This window comes from Nomascus leucogenys, chromosome 9 (genome assembly GCF_006542625.1).
Source record: "Nomascus leucogenys isolate Asia chromosome 9, Asia_NLE_v1, whole genome shotgun sequence".
Lineage (NCBI taxonomy): Eukaryota > Metazoa > Chordata > Mammalia > Primates > Hylobatidae > Nomascus > Nomascus leucogenys.
The window spans coordinates 89,700,250-89,716,344 of NC_044389.1; the positions used below are offsets into that span (position 1 = coordinate 89,700,250).

The window sequence follows — 16,095 nt, forward strand, 5'->3', positions numbered from 1 at the left end:
ACTAGATGTGCCCAGCTGGTTTACTCTTCTTATTCTTTATTCAAAATTTAAATGAGCACTTACGTAATTATAACAATTGAAAAATTGTTTATGGCCAGGTGCAGTGACTCATGCCTGTAATGCCAACACTTTGGGAGGCCAAGGCAGGAAGATTGCCTGAGCCCAGGATTTCTCAACCAGTCTGGGCAACATAGCAAGACTCCCAACTCTACAAAAATTGTTTAAAAACTAGCTGGACATAGTGGCTTGTGCCTGTAGTCCCAGCCACTTGGGAGGCTGAGGTGGGAGGATTGCTTGAGCCCAGGAGTTTGAGGCTGCAGTGAGCTGTGATTGTACCACTGCACTCCAACCTGGGCAACAGAGTGAGACCCTGTCTCAAAAAAAAGAAAGAAAGAAAGGTGTTTACAGTTTTAGATCTAGAAACTTCACTAATTTTTTTATAATGGGAGACCATCTAAAGACAATTTCATTTTATGGGCATTGAACAAGACAAAAAAAATTAGACCTCAAGCCCAGAAAGATGTTTCTAGGTTTTCACTCTGCTAAACTCTTCATTCTTTAACATTCACCAATATAATTTCCACTCCTACACCCCATCAAATCTTTAAGGAAACCATTTTCATATTTCAACAGTAGACTCTCAATTGTTAAAATCAATGAGTGATTGTCAATCATTGTATATTTAACTCCTTTAATAATTTTGACATCATTCAATTATGAAAACCCACATCTCCATTAGCAGAAGAAGTATTATGAAGCTAATGAAGTTTAAACTTCAAGATCCTTCACTTACATAGGACCTTTCCAACATGCTGGGAATAGCTCTAGAAATGTGTTCACGTAATTATATATTTCTAACTTGAAAAAGTAAGATATTAAACCTCAATTAACTAATACTATATTCTCTATCCACATTGACTCCCACTCCATCACACTTCCTTCATATTAGGTGGCATTTGGGGTGACCATGGACATTTTGGAGATCTAACTAAGGAGAAACTGAGTTGAGAATGAATTTAGCTTACATTTAGAGGATTAGTCTGTTCTTTCATTGCTATAAAGAACTACCTGAGACTGGATAATTTACAAAGACAAGACGTTTAATTGGCTCACAGTTCTGCAGGCTGTACAGGAAGCACTGCTGAGGAAGCCTCAGGAAACTTTCATGGCAGAAGGTGAAGGGGAAGCAGGCACGTCTTACATGGCTGGAGCAGGAGGAAGAGAGTGAAGTGGGAGGTGCTACACGCTTTGAAACAACCAGATCTCGTGAGAACTCACTCACTATCATGAGAACAGCAAGGGATAAATCCACCCCCATGACCCAATCACTTCCCACAAGGCCCCTCATACAACAATGGGGGTTACAATTTGACATGAGATTTGGCTGGGGACACAAATCCAAACCATATCAGAGGGATATATTTGTGTGTATGACAAGCACTTTAATACATAATTATAACTAATAATATTTTACAGACTATAAGTGGCAGAGACAGTAAAAGTAAGTACTGTCGGACTCAAGTGTTAACAATCTCAATACAACACTATTGCCTTTCAATTATTTAGTGATTCGTCATCAGGCCCCCAATTCCTTAATTCAGTCTATTCTATCCTCAGCCACTTACCAGTATTTCATAGTCTATTCTCAGGTACATGCTAGCATTTGACATCTTTTCCCTTCTCTTTTTCTGAGCTTCAACATACCCTGTGTGTTCACCACACTCGATGCAAATGTATCCTCCTATCTTCACTAGATCATATCTTCGTCCATGCTTTGTTCATGCTCTTCCCTCAGCCTACAATGGCCTTGCTCAATCACATCTGCACTCACTTTTATTAATTTCCTGCTGATTTCACAGGACAAATAAATTTCCATGGAAATAACATGACATCGATTCTGTACCACTATCATGAGAAAGACATTGACACCTGACTGGTTGATTATGTTCATTCAGGCAATTTAGCAGCTCTTTATGTTATCCATTGTTGTATGACAAACCATCATAAAACTGACTGGTGTAAAACAGAGTTTTTAAATGTGGATTTAGAATTTGGATATGCACAGCAAAGATGGCCTATCTCTGGTTCACCATGCCCAGGGCCTCAGCTAGAAAGAACCAAGTACTTGGGGGCTGAAATTCTCTAGAGACTCCTTTACTCATATGTCTAGCATCGAAGGTGGAATAATTTAAAGTCTGGGCTCATCTGGGATTGTCAACCAAAGAGCCTGCACATGGCCTCGCAATGTGCCTTTATCTTCCTCAAAGCATGGCAGCCTCTGTGTAGTCAGACTTCTAATACTGAGGCTTAGGGTTCCAATAGCAAGCGTTCCAGCAGCTAAGTAGGGAAATGCATGGCCCTTTTTTGCTCAGCCTCAGAAGTGATATTTCCACCATGTCATATTACTTAAAACAAGAACAATCCTGCCCCTATTCAAGTGGAAGGGACATGCACCTCCACTTCTCAATAGGAAATGAGTGAAAGAATCCATGGCCATATTTTAAATTGCCATAGTAACTGCATGGGATACTTTAAATACCCTAAAATTAGTACTTACATGTGGAAGAAATCTTATAGAACTTTCCTCAAATTTGATAATAATCCTAAAAATCTGTCATTACCAATAATGAATGATAAAGCTGAAAAAAACTTTTCTAAATTCTAAACAATGAAAATTGAACTTTAACCAAACATCCCAGAGGACAGATTTTATTATTTTCCTGTCTTTCCAGAGAGGAGAAGTAATAAAATAATATGCAGTCAAAAACAACAGAGAAAATACTACAGAAAGTTGTTAGGCAGTTAGCTAATTAAAATGTCATATTCTTTTTCTCTAGATTTGTGAAGTTTTGGTATTTATTTTCTCTTTATAAATAAATATCCACTTTTACCTAATTTGTGTTAGTAATGTAATAAGATTAAGTTATTTATAATTGAATAAACTTCAGTTACTTATAATTGAATAAGCTTCAAAGCCCACAGAACTTGGATTTTCCTGGCTCTGTTTCCATGATACCACTCTTTGTCTTCCTCCGCCTCTTTGGCAATGCCATCTCACTCCCTACATTCTTCTTCCTCTGTTCACCCTCTTAACATTCACCAGTATTAATCCTCACTTCATGGTACTGAAAAAACTCCCTTTTTGCCTTACTCAAAAATAACATAGGTCAGATCCAGAAATTAAACTTCTCAGATCAATATCAAATTCACAACTCCAAACTTCATTTAACATTAAAGCTTTTCTTTGTCCCCTTCCTGGGGCCTGCTATGAGCTAGTCACTTGCCTTGGGAGAATGGGGCCTGGCTCTCTTGTCTTTCCCTAATAAGCATGTCTGGGTAGGGAAAGGAAGAGTGCTGAAAGAAACAGGAAATGATGATACCTGTCACTGCGGAAGCTGGCTTCACACCCTGTGGGCCTGACAGATGCTAACAGCTGGCTCTTCCTCTCACATGTACATTTTTGGGTTTCTCAAGGCTACCCTATTGAGTCTCTCAAATTGCAACTCCTGTATTATGGACAATACCTGTCCACCTTAAACTGGGGTCCCCTTGCCCCAAGGGGCTGCCCTCTTGGTCACGATTTCTTTCTAAAACATCCACAGCTGCCAATCCTCCCTGCGATTTCACACATGGTCCCAGGGACACCTTTGATCCTCCAGTGCAAGGGAGTGCAACTCTCTGTTCCTCTGTTCAGGTACTATGAGCTGCTTCCAGCTTTCTCAGGTTCATGCCAGTCAAGAAACCTCTATGTCCCCCAATTTCAGGGCACACATAGCAAGCTCTCCATGTAGTCCCACTGGAGTGCCTCTCACTCTATATCGAGTTTAGAAGCAGCCTCCCCATCCACAACAACCACCGTGGGTACAGGAAAGAAGAAAAAAGGGAGATATATTTTGTAGCTTCTTCCAATGTTTCCTTATAAAAGTCTTCTCTATTTGCACTTTCTAGATTCTTTTATATCTTTGCAGTTTTAACATATGGTCTAGTATCCTTTTTGGAATGCAACATATGCCCTATCATGATGGTTCAACTGAAATGTCAATTTTGGTATCCTGTTAAATAACATATATATATATATATACACACATGTATGTATGTATATACATGCACACACATATGCATATTTATATATGTATCATATAAAATGTCCTCCAGAATGTGCTGCAGAGTTCAAAACTAAACTCAACTAACTTGCTCACCCTTCCCTCCATGGTCCCTCAATTAGTAGCCCAATCTGAAAAGCCCAGTTATGCTAAAATTCTTCCATCATCAAAACTTAACACTTACAACTCAGAAGTGCCAAAAACTTGCCCACTTTTTCCTTGTTTAGTATTAGGAACCAATATCTTCTTAGCTAGATTACTGTAATGGTTGCCTTTGCCAAACGAGCAAATAAATAAGAGGAAGCCCACCTACATCCAACAGCCCATGCAGGTGGGCATTCTCCTATTTATTTGCTCATTTGGCAAACATCTATTGAGGATCTACTGTATCCCATGCACTTTGGACACAAGGCTTTAAAACTCAGGAATTCCACATGTTAATGAAGAAGATGATTAATCAACATACACCACATATTATAATCTAATAAAGCCTTGAGGGCAGGATTTTGTCTGTTTTGTTTACTATTGTAAACCCAAGACCTTAACAGGACCTGGCACTTGGTAAACATTTAATAAACCATTTGCTAATAGAATGAATAAATAAAAGAGGAAAGTGGTATAGCTGGATGTGGATGCTATCAGAGCAACACAGGCAAAGACTGAGAATGAGGTCTCAGAATGAGGAAGAGACCGAAGAATACAATGCTGGATTTGAGTACAAACATTTATTCCCAGCCAGGAAAATAGAATATAGAAAAGCACAAACAATAAGACCATTAGACCATTGGAAAACTGCAAATAATTCAATATGGTATTGTATGTTGTGAACTGCAACTTGCAAATGGTGGAGAATTGTTGAAGGGCTTTAAGCGAGCACGTGTGGTGATCAGATATTTCATGGAGAAAGCTTACTCTGAAAGCAATACTGAAGTTGACTCAAAGAAAAAATGTCTGTAGATAGAGAAGCCAGCTTAATAGTAATTGTATTTGGGGTTCTAAGTAGTAAAACAGAAAAGAAGCTACTGTGTTCTCTTTTCAAAAATTACCTCTGAACCACAAGCAGAAGGAGAAACACAAATACAATTTCAGCAAAACTGTATATAAGTTGGAACCACAGTGTGTGGCAAAGGCTCCCAGATGCAGTGAATGTCAAGACAAGGGGCATTCCAAGTGGGACACATGGCCACAGTTGCACCTCAGGGGAGGCCACAGAATGATATTCTTCAAAACAGGAGATGCTCCATGAGCAGAACCCCAACAAGACCTTGTGCTCCCTGAGTAGACCCAAACAAGGCCACAATGACAAGTGCCTGCACAGACTGTCCAAAAGACTTTCCCAGGACCCAGAAGAAACCTGGAAAAAGAAAAAATCACACCAACACCCTACACTCCCAGGAGTGGGATGTTGGTGAGGCCGTCAGGCCTGTTCTGCATGGCGAGCAGTTTCACAGGGCTGATGCCTGGTGGCTGGAGAGAAGAACAAAACAAAGAAATCTGAGAAACAATTTGAATCACAAGGAGCTTTGAATTAGCATTAACACTTATGAGCAAAAATAAAATTAATACAAACGAATAGGAAAACTATTAATAGTCAAAATTTTATTTTTCCTCTCTCTGTCTTAGAAGACCAAGTGGACCAAAAAATAAGTATAAGCAGGAATGACCTAGTGGCCAACTATTACGGTAACATAATTATTGTTTAACTGAGTGGTATCCAACTCTGTACCCTAAAACCAAAAATGTACATGTTTTTTCAATGCTAATAGCAAATTGTCAAAAATTAACTTTTTTGTACCACAAAGAAAATATTAATAAATTTCAAAAAGCAGGAATAGCAAAGTTGATGGTCTGTGATCAAAAACAATAAAACTAAATACATTACTAGATCAGGAGCTCTGTCACTTGCTTGTACAATTTAGCACAAAATATAACTACAGTAATACAGGCAAGAAGTTAAGGTGGTCTGAAAAAAGAAGTGGGAATGAGGAAACAATCAATTGATAGAATTATGTGGTGATTAGAGATTGAAGCTGAAGGAGATCAATGTGTCTTTAGAGACTTCTAGGCTTTTCACTTAGGAAACAGATAAATAACATCACCATTTATTGGCATTGGGAATACCTTAGGAGAAACAGCTTTTGAGAAAAAAACAATAAATTCATTTTCACTCAAGTTGTGTTTGAAATATCAGCTAGACTTTAGTAGGTAAGATTGGAACAAGCAGTTAAATATATCAGTCTAAATCTCAGAGCAAAGATGGAGCAAGGGACGTATACTTGGAAGACAATCATATATACTAGATAAGTGGCATTTTTGGATTTATGAGAGACTGCTGAGAAGCTTTGAATGAACAGTTAAGAGGGCACAGGAGAGAGCCCTGGGGCTCACAGGGCTTAAAGAAAATCAAGAGAAAGGGTTTAGGGAAGAAGACATTTCATAGCATTTATCACAATTTACTGGTTTCATGTCCACATTTCCTGATACACTCTAAGCTGCATAAGGAAAGGAATACATGTTTATTTGTATTATTATTTGCCTAACAAGGGCCAAGTAAATAGTAGGTGACCAATAAATATTTGTTGAATGAATAAGTGACAGAATAAATTAAACCAAAGTAATACCTTCACTTGGACCTCCTTTGCTCCCTCTACCTTCCTACTCTATTAGTGAATCTGAGCCATCTTCTAGCCCTTTCCCTCCTGTACCTCCAGCCTCCCTCATTTTGTTAGCACTTCTCTTTGTTCTATGAAAAATCTCTAAGAAAGGAAAAATTCATGGAATATTCATCTTTATAAATAAATGACAAAAAATAAAAACCCTCTTTGGGGCCATAAGTTTATACTCTTTGTTCTTAGAGAGTGTAGTGTGTTGGTCAAGAGCAGATTGCCTGGGTTTGAATCTGGCTCTGCCACTTACTAGGTGTTTGACAATAGACAAGTTATTGAGTCTCTATGTATCTGTTTCCTCTCTTATAAAATGGGACCTTGACTCCCTACTCCATGTGGTTGCTGTGAAGATTAAATGATTAAATGAGTTAATATATACAAACTGCTTAAAAGTATACTGACAATTAGAAAATATGGTTTTCTCAATCAGTTAATCATTTAGCAAGAAAGACTTCATCTTACAGTATTTAAAAATAAGAATCTAAATTACACTGCTTTGCTGAAAGGATGAGTATTTACAATGTTTTTGCATCAAAATTTACTTGACATCGTCAAAAGGGAAAAAACACTAGAAACTAGAATAGCTGCATATGCACAGCTCATGTATACAAGTAATTGGAAGGAAATATGTAATTTACAAATGAAGAAACTCATTGAAATAATCATTCTATTTGGCATTTATAAATATAAAAATAAAAATGGTTTATTATCACATAGGAAAGAAGATGTGGCAATGCTCCATTGAACAAAAATATGTCACCAAATGTTTTCAAAGTATTGCATTTTGAAAATGAAAATACTATTTAAATTCTTATTAAAATTTTTAATGGCTCTTTTTCACTATCTCCTTATTCTTACTTGTATAATTTATATGTTAAATGGCCTAAAAGTATTTTTAAAGAAATAAAAATACTTCATTGAACCCAGAAGATAAATAATGGTAAGTCAGGACCTAAAAAGGGTTATATTCAGGAGCTAAACAAAAAAAAAAAGAAACTACCATCAGAGTGAACAGGCAACCTACAAAATGGGAGAAAATTTTTGCAACCTACTCATCTGACAAAGGGCTAATATCCAGAATCTACAATGAACTCAAACAAATTTACAAGAAAAAAACAAACAACCCCATCAAAAAGTGGGCAAAGGACATGAACAGACACTTCTCAAAAGAAGACATTTATGCAGCCAAAAAACACATGCAAAAATGCTCATCATCACTGGCCATCAGAGAAATGCAAATCAAAACCACAATGAGATACCATCTCACAACAGTTAGAATGGCCATCATTCAAAAGTCAGGAAACAACAGGTGCTGGAGAGGATGTGGAGAAATAGGAACACTTTTACACTGTTGGTGAGGCTGTAAACTAGTTCAACCATTGTGGAAGTCAGTGTGGCGATTCCTCAGGGATCACTAGAAGTACCATTTGACCCAGCCATCCCATTACTGGGTATATACCCAAAGGACTATAAATCATGCTGCTATAAAGACACATGCACACATATGTTTACTGCGGCACTATTCACAATAGCAAAGACTTGGAATCAACCCAAATGTCCAACAACGATAGACTGGATTAAGAAAATGTGGCACATATACACCATGGAATACTATGCAGCCATAAAAAATGATGAGTTCATGTCCTTTGTAGGGACATGGATGAAACTGGAAACCATCATTCTCAGTAAACTATCGCAAGGACAAAAAACCAAACACCGCATGTTCTCACTCATAGGTGGGAATTGAACAATGAGAACTCATGGACACAGGAAGGAGAACATCACACTCCGGGGACTGCTGTGGGGTGGGGGGAGGGAGAGCATTAGGAGATCTGCCCAATGCTAAATGACGAGTTAATGGGTGCAGCAAACCAACATGGCACATGGATACATATGTAACAAACCTGCACATTGTGCACATGTACCATAAAACCTAAAGTATAATCATAAAAAAAAAAGAAGGAAACAAAAACATTTTCTCCTTAGGAATGATTGTATTGCTGTATTCATTGTATTGAACAATTTGATACCAGACTGGGGAAAGTATTAAAAATAAATCTAAGTTAAGACAAAATGAAGACCAAATCATCAGTTTAGAGACAAAGTTGAAAGGTATAAAAAGACTGAATATATGCCAATGGTCATTGAGTTATGATTTCATGCAAAATCCCCTTCGGACCTGTCTTTGTAGAGACAACTAAGTTCATGAACCCAACTTTGCTTACACAGTCTGAGCAAAGAAAACTCAGCTTAGGGAGCTTACCAGGGACCATTTTATCAAACTGTTTCATAATATTTTTTGAACTTTTTGATAGTATTTGTTGACAATGTAACAGGATTAAAGCTCATGAGGTTCATTTCATATAAAACTGCATAAAGCATGTTAATTATCTTTCTAAAGTAAATGTACAACAATCTTTGTAATATGGAATTCTAATGTTAAAACATACATTTTATGGTTTCTTTCATTTAAATAAAGATATAACTATATCTGCCAGTGTTCTTCATTATAATCATGAAAACCAACTCTTACCATCTTGGGGAGAGAGAATTTATTAGAAGAATATTGTGGGCCCATAGAATGAATGGGAAGCTGAAGAAGCAGATTCTAGCTTTCACCAAGATGATGACTAATAATGTGGGAAATAGTGGGGAAGAGGATTCCTTGAAAAAAAAATTGGGATGCCATAAAGAAAAATGTGACAGGCAAGTATTAGTAATTAGAAAGAGAATCTATCACATTGTGGGAGGAAGGGAACAAAGAATAGTTAGAATTGCAAGATATAATCAGTAATTTCAAGAGACCATATGCACATCAACAGGATCTCATACTGAGTCAGACAAAAAAGAAGTATACTACAGAAAGCTTGGATCTTTGCCATTACCATTATGGGGTGAGCCAAGCATACCCTTGAGTACAGCAGAGACTGAACTATGCATGCATCCCTCCTAATTTTCTTGCTGATGGAGCTGCTAGCTCAGGCTAATTATATTGTAATGAGCTATTTCAATTGCAAATGAACAATCATCCCATCTCAAATTTGCTTTCCCTGCAGCCTTCCCTACTTCATTGAAATAGCATCTTCATCCTTCCAGATGTTCAGGCTAAATTCATGAATCAGCCTTGATTCTTCTCATTCTTTCACACCTTGCATCTAATCCATCAAAATTTCCGATGATTATACCTTCATATTATATCTATAATCTTACGTCCACTGGCTACCTAGGTCTGAGCCATCATTATTTCTCAACCGCATCCTCCTCTTAACAGGACTCTCTGCTTTCATCCTTGCTCCAATCCCTGCCACCTTCCTGGCCCATTCTCAGTGCATTGGACAGAGTAATTATTTTAAATTTTAATTCAGAATATGTATTTTTTTTGCTGAAAACCCTCCAAACACTCCATGTTTCACCCAAAACAAATGCCAGATTCTTGCAGTGACTTAATTGGCCTACATGCTGTCCCACAATTACCTCCCTGACTCTCCTACCACCTTCCACTTTGTTCACTGTACTCCCATTGCATTGGCCTCTGTCTCACATACACACCAGGGATGCTCCCACCTGAAGGCCTTTGGTCTGGTTGTTTTTCCTAGAATGGTCTTCCTACAGTTATCTGCTTGGTTGACTACTCAGTGACTTCAAGTCTTTGCTCAAATGTCCTCTTCTCAATGAGGCTCACCCTGACCACCTTATTTAATACTGTAACCAGCCCATACCCCAGCACTCTTGATTCTACTTACCCCTGCTCTACTCTTTCTCTTCTCTACAACACTTCTTAATCTCTAGCAGACTATACTATTTATTCTGTTATTAATTATCTCTCTGTTCCTACTAGAAATTAAGATCTGTGAGGGGAGAGATCTTTGTCTGTTTTGTTCATGGTGTTTCCCAAGAAAAATATTAATTTGTTACCATTAGACATCATGCTGAAAATATTTGTTGAATGAATGAAATAAACAGTAATAACAGCAAGCTCCCAAAAAAGGAGCTAGCATTTAGGAAAACACCAAGAAGCATAATATCAATGCTGTCAATGGAAAGATCCTGTGCTCTGAAAAAACATGCTATACAAATTTATGGAAACATGATTTCAGGGAAAGGAATAGGGATGTTGAAACATACTGTGTGGTGATAAAGACTCCAATATGTTTTTGTAAGTAGGACTGGTGCTTTTATTCATAATAGCTATTGCCATCAACTTTTTCTAGGACATTCCTTAGGCCCATGAAACCTGCCTCATAGGGACAGTTACTTTATTTTCTTTACAATTGTCTCAGTTGGAGATTCCTAAATTGAAGTTATGGTTGAAATCTGGGTCCCTAAAGATCTAACAAAGCTGAATATTTCTGCCATGTGTTCTTCTCCAGAGCTTACCTTTTCCTCAGCTTCTGAGTTTTCTGGGCATTGAATAACGAGTTCTTTCAAATGCAGTGGAAATACTTTCCTGTGGAACATCTTTTTCTCCTATTATGATATATGTCTCTAGTGCTTAATTTTCCTTCAAGTGTTTAGCAGTTGAACCTTGTTCTTACAGTGGTTCTTAAAATGGTTTCTTTCCTTTACTTAATACATCCATGACAGGCACAGTTTGCTGGAGTCAATGCTTGTGTTCTTTTTCTTCCTTTTTATTTTCTTACCCAGGTTTATTTGTCTAACTTTGAGTCTGAGACTATAAATTGATGCCTAATATTCATTCATTCCTTTTATTTTAATAACAGGGCTCCAAGTTTTAGTTGGACACCTTGCCATCTAACTACAAGACTGTATTTCTCAGACTCCCCTGAAGCTTGATGTAACCAAAGTTATAGCCAATGAGGGATAAATAAAAGTTTTGTTTGGGACTTAGGGGAAAACTCCTTAAAATGGGTGTGTGTGTTCCTTCCTTCCTCCATTTTATTCAGAATGCAGATGTAATAATCAGAGCTCAGAATCTCAGACCATGAGAATCAGAACCATATTTTAGGATTGGCAGAGTTCTGATCTGCACGTAATTGGTGTCACTGATGACTCTGTGGAGTAGACTCATTACCCCAGCCCTCTGGATTTTCTCTTTGTAAGAGAAATAACTGTGAACTTGTATAACTAGTTCTAGTTTGGGCATATCTTTCACATGCAGTTGGACCTATTCTAAATAATACAAATTCCTTTTAGGATCCCTCTTAGTGTTAAGATGCCAAAAGTATCCATTGCTCAGACAAATCCTGCCCATATGTATATTCATCTCAGGCTTGTACTTTACTATTTTCCTATCTTCCTCCTCTTTGATATGTTTCATGTTGTCGTTGTTTTTTTATTTGCTTTTCTGGTGCTTCATTTTGGCAGCTCATATACTAAAACTGGAATAATATAAAGATTAGCTTGTCCCTTTGCAAGGATGACATGAAAATTCATGAATCATTCCAAACACACAGCCAACATCATACTGAACAGGCAAAAGTTGGAAGCATTTCTCTTGAGAACTGGAACAAGACAAAGATGCCCATTCTCACCACTTCCAGTAACATTGTCAGAGCAGTCAGGCAAGAAAAAGAAATGAAACACATCCAAATAGGAAGAGAATAAGTCACATTATCTCTTCACTGACAATATAATTCTACACCTAGAAAACTCTCTAAATTCTGCCAAAAGACTCATAGACTTGATAAGTGACTTTAGTAAGGTTTCAGGATACAAAATCAATGCATAAAAATCAGTAGCATTTCTATTTATCAATAATATTCTAGCTGAGTACCAAATCAAGAATGCAATCTGATTTACAATAGCCACCAAAATAAAACCCAAATCTAGAAATACAGCAAGCAAAGTAGTTGAAAGATCTCTACAAGAAGAAATATAAAACACTGCTGAAAGAAATCAGAGATGACACAAATGAAAAACCATTCCACGCTCATGGATTGAAAGAATCAATACCTTTAAAATGTCCACACTGTCCAAGGCAATCTACAGATGCAACCCCATTACTATCACAGTACCAATTACATTCTTCATGGAATTAGAAATAACAATTCTAAAATTCATACAGAATCAAAAAGGAACCCAAATAGCCAAAACAACCCAAAGCAAAAATAACAAAGCTGGAGGCATCACAGTATCTGACTTTAAACTATACTGCAAGGCTATAATAGCCAAAACAGCATGGTACCAGTACCAAAATAGGCACATAGATCAATGAAACAGAATACAGAACCCAGAAATAAACCCACACACCTACAGTCAACTGACCTTCAACAAAGTTGACAATAATAAACAATGGGGAAAGGTTTCACTCTTCAATAAATGGTGCTGCAATAGCTGGCTAACCACATACAGAAAAATAAAACTGGACCCCTACCTCTCACCATATACAAAAATTAACACAAGATGGGTTAAAGGTTTACATGTAAGACCTCAATTTATGACAACTCTAGAAGAAAACTTAAGAAATACTATTCTAGACATGGGCCAAGGCAAAGAATTTATGACTAAGTCCTCAAAAGCAAATGCAACAAAAACAAAAATTGACAGTTGGGATGTAAATAAAGAACTTCTGCACAGCAAAAGAAACTATCAACAGAGTAAACAGATTACCTACATGATGGGAGAAAATATTTGCAAACTATACATGTGACAAAGGACTAATATCCATAATCCATAAGAAACTTAATAAACTCAATAAGAAAAAACAAACAATCCCATTAAAAAGTGGGCAAATGAAATAAACAAATGCTTCTCAAAAGAAGACATATAAGTACCCAACCAACATTGAAAAAATGCTCATCATCACTAATCATCAGAGAAATGCAAATCAAAACCACAATGAAATACCATCTCACACCAGTCAGAATGGCTATTAATAAAAAGTCAACAAAATAACAGATGTTGGCAAGGCTGCAGAGAGAAAGGAACATGTAAACACTGTTTGTGAGAATGTAACTTAATTCAACTCCTGTGGAAAGCAGTTTGAAGATTTCTTAAAGAACTAAAAATAGAATTACCATTCAACTCAGCAATCTCCTTACTGGGTATATACTCAAAGGAAAATAAATCATCCTACCAAAAAGACACCTGCACTTGCATGTTTATTGCAGCACTATTCATAATAGCAAAGACATGGAATCAACTTAGGTGCCAATCAACAGTGGATTGGACAAAGAAAATGTGGTACATGCACACCATGGAATACCATGCCACCATAAAAAGAATGAAATCATGTCTTTTGCAGCAACATGAATGTAGCTGGAGGCCATAATCCTAAGCAAGTTAATACACAAACAGAAGACCAAATACTGCATAGTCTCACTTATAAGTGGGAATTAAACCTTGGGTATACACAGGCATAAAGATGAGGACAATAGACAGTGGGGACCCAAAAGGGGGAAAGGGAGAGAAAAAGCAAGGGTTGAAAAAACTATCTATTGCAGCGCTCCCCAACCTTTTTGGCACCAGGCATCAGTTTCATGGAAGACAATTTTTCCAAGAACTGGGCAAGGGGTGAGGGAAGATTGTTTCGGGATGATTCAAGCACACTATGTTTATTGTGCACTTTATTTCTATTATTATTACATTGTAATATATAATGAAATAATTATACAACACACCATAATGTAGAAATAGTGGGAGTCCTGAACTTGTTTTCCTGCAACTAGATGGTACCATCTGGGGGTGATGGGAGACAGTGATATCTGAAGTGTGTTCATGTCCAGTCTGCTCCTTAATTTTGTTTTCATTGCTGTCACTGCAGAAACCCTGCTTCGCAAAGACAGGATGCTGAAAATGGAAGCAGGCTTTTCAGTACTTTTGCGGCAATCTCAGGATATTCCTCGTTGACTTTAAACCAGAATGTATGGAGATTTGCAGTTGTCTCAAATATACTTTTAAGGCCACCATCATTTGCGATCTCAAGCAGTTGATCCTCCTCTAGTACAGACAAAGTCGACTCAGCTGCCTTATTCAAAAATAGGTGGGGGATCCATTCCTTCCCAGTTCTGTGGTTTTTTGTTCTTGGGAAGTAATGCTCAAACTCTTTTGAAAGCTGAGACAGGTGATCATGCACCAGCTGGGAGAAAGAAGGCCCTGGCTCAGCCTCTTTCAAAATCTCTGTTAATGTTTGAAACATGTCAGAAATCCCAATGTTCACTCATCGCCCCCATAATTCCAGCTTAGCTTTGAATGAAGCCATTTTATCTGCCAACTTGAACACAGTTGTCATTCTCCCCTGGAGTAACAAATTGAGTTTGGTTAGCAAGTTGAATATGTCACACAAGTAAGCAAGTTTGCGGATCCATTCTGTGTCACTGAAATGTGCTGCCAGTGGTGACTGTTTTTCTAACAGAAATGTCTGGAGCAGCTCTGATAACTCAAGAGCTCTGGCCAGTGATCAACCTTTAGAAAGCCATCTACTTCTGTGTTTAAGAGAAGATATGTGTGCTCTATGTTCACCTCCTCACAGAGCTGAGCAAACATACGTGAGTTAAGGGAATGTACTTAAATGTGGTTGATAATTTTAATCACATTCTGCAAAATGTTAAGTTCCAGTGACATTTTTCAGCTAGCCAGCATTTCTCTATTTTCTCTACACAGTGTGTAGACTCACATTCAGAAGCAACCTCTTTGACCTGAGTAGTAAAACCAGAAAGCCGTCCCGTCATGGCAGCCCATCAGTCTGTCCATATACAGACACAAAGTGACCAATTCAGTTTTCGTGATATCTAATCATTCAATGATTTGAATAATTCTGCAGCTGTGGTGTTGGTTGGCAACAAAAGTGCACATAATATATCCTCATGTGCATCCTCCTAAAAAAATATCCCACAGGCCGGGCGCGGTGGCTCACGCTTGTAATCCCAGCACTTTGGGAGGCCGAGGCGGGCGGATCACGAGGTCAGGAGATCAAGACCACGGTGAAACCCCGTCTCTACTAAAAATACAAAAAAAATTAGCCGGGCGTGGTGGCGGGCGCCTGTAGTCCCAGCTACTCGGAGAGGCTGAGGCAGGAGAATGGCGTGAACCCGGGAGGCGGAGCTTGCAGTGAGCCGAGATCGCGCCACTGCACTCCAGCCTGGGCGACAGAGCAAGACTCCGTCTCAAAAAAAAAAAAAAAAAAAAAAAAAAAAAAAAAAATATCCCACAAAAACAAGCATTGTTTCATTGTTGTTAACACTGCTAAACTTGTCAACCTGGATTGCATACCATGGTGACTCATTAATTCTAACAATTGTGCCTCAATATCTTCTGCTATTTCATCAATTTGTCTGGTTATAGTGCTAGCTGAAAGAGGAACATGTGCCACCTTTTGAAGGGCATCCTCTCCTTAAAGTTCATGACAAATGTCCTTAGCAGCAGGC

General features: G+C 37.9%; 1 non-coding gene across 1 annotated transcript; it reads left to right on the plus strand.

Annotated features, from left to right (window-relative positions):
- The first annotated feature begins 12,077 nt into the window (after positions 1 to 12,077).
- LOC115836798 lies at positions 12,078 to 12,181 on the plus strand. The gene has a single exon (XR_004031811.1). It is a non-coding gene; the product is annotated as a U6 spliceosomal RNA (small nuclear RNA).
- Positions 12,182 to 16,095: the final 3,914 nt, after the last annotated feature.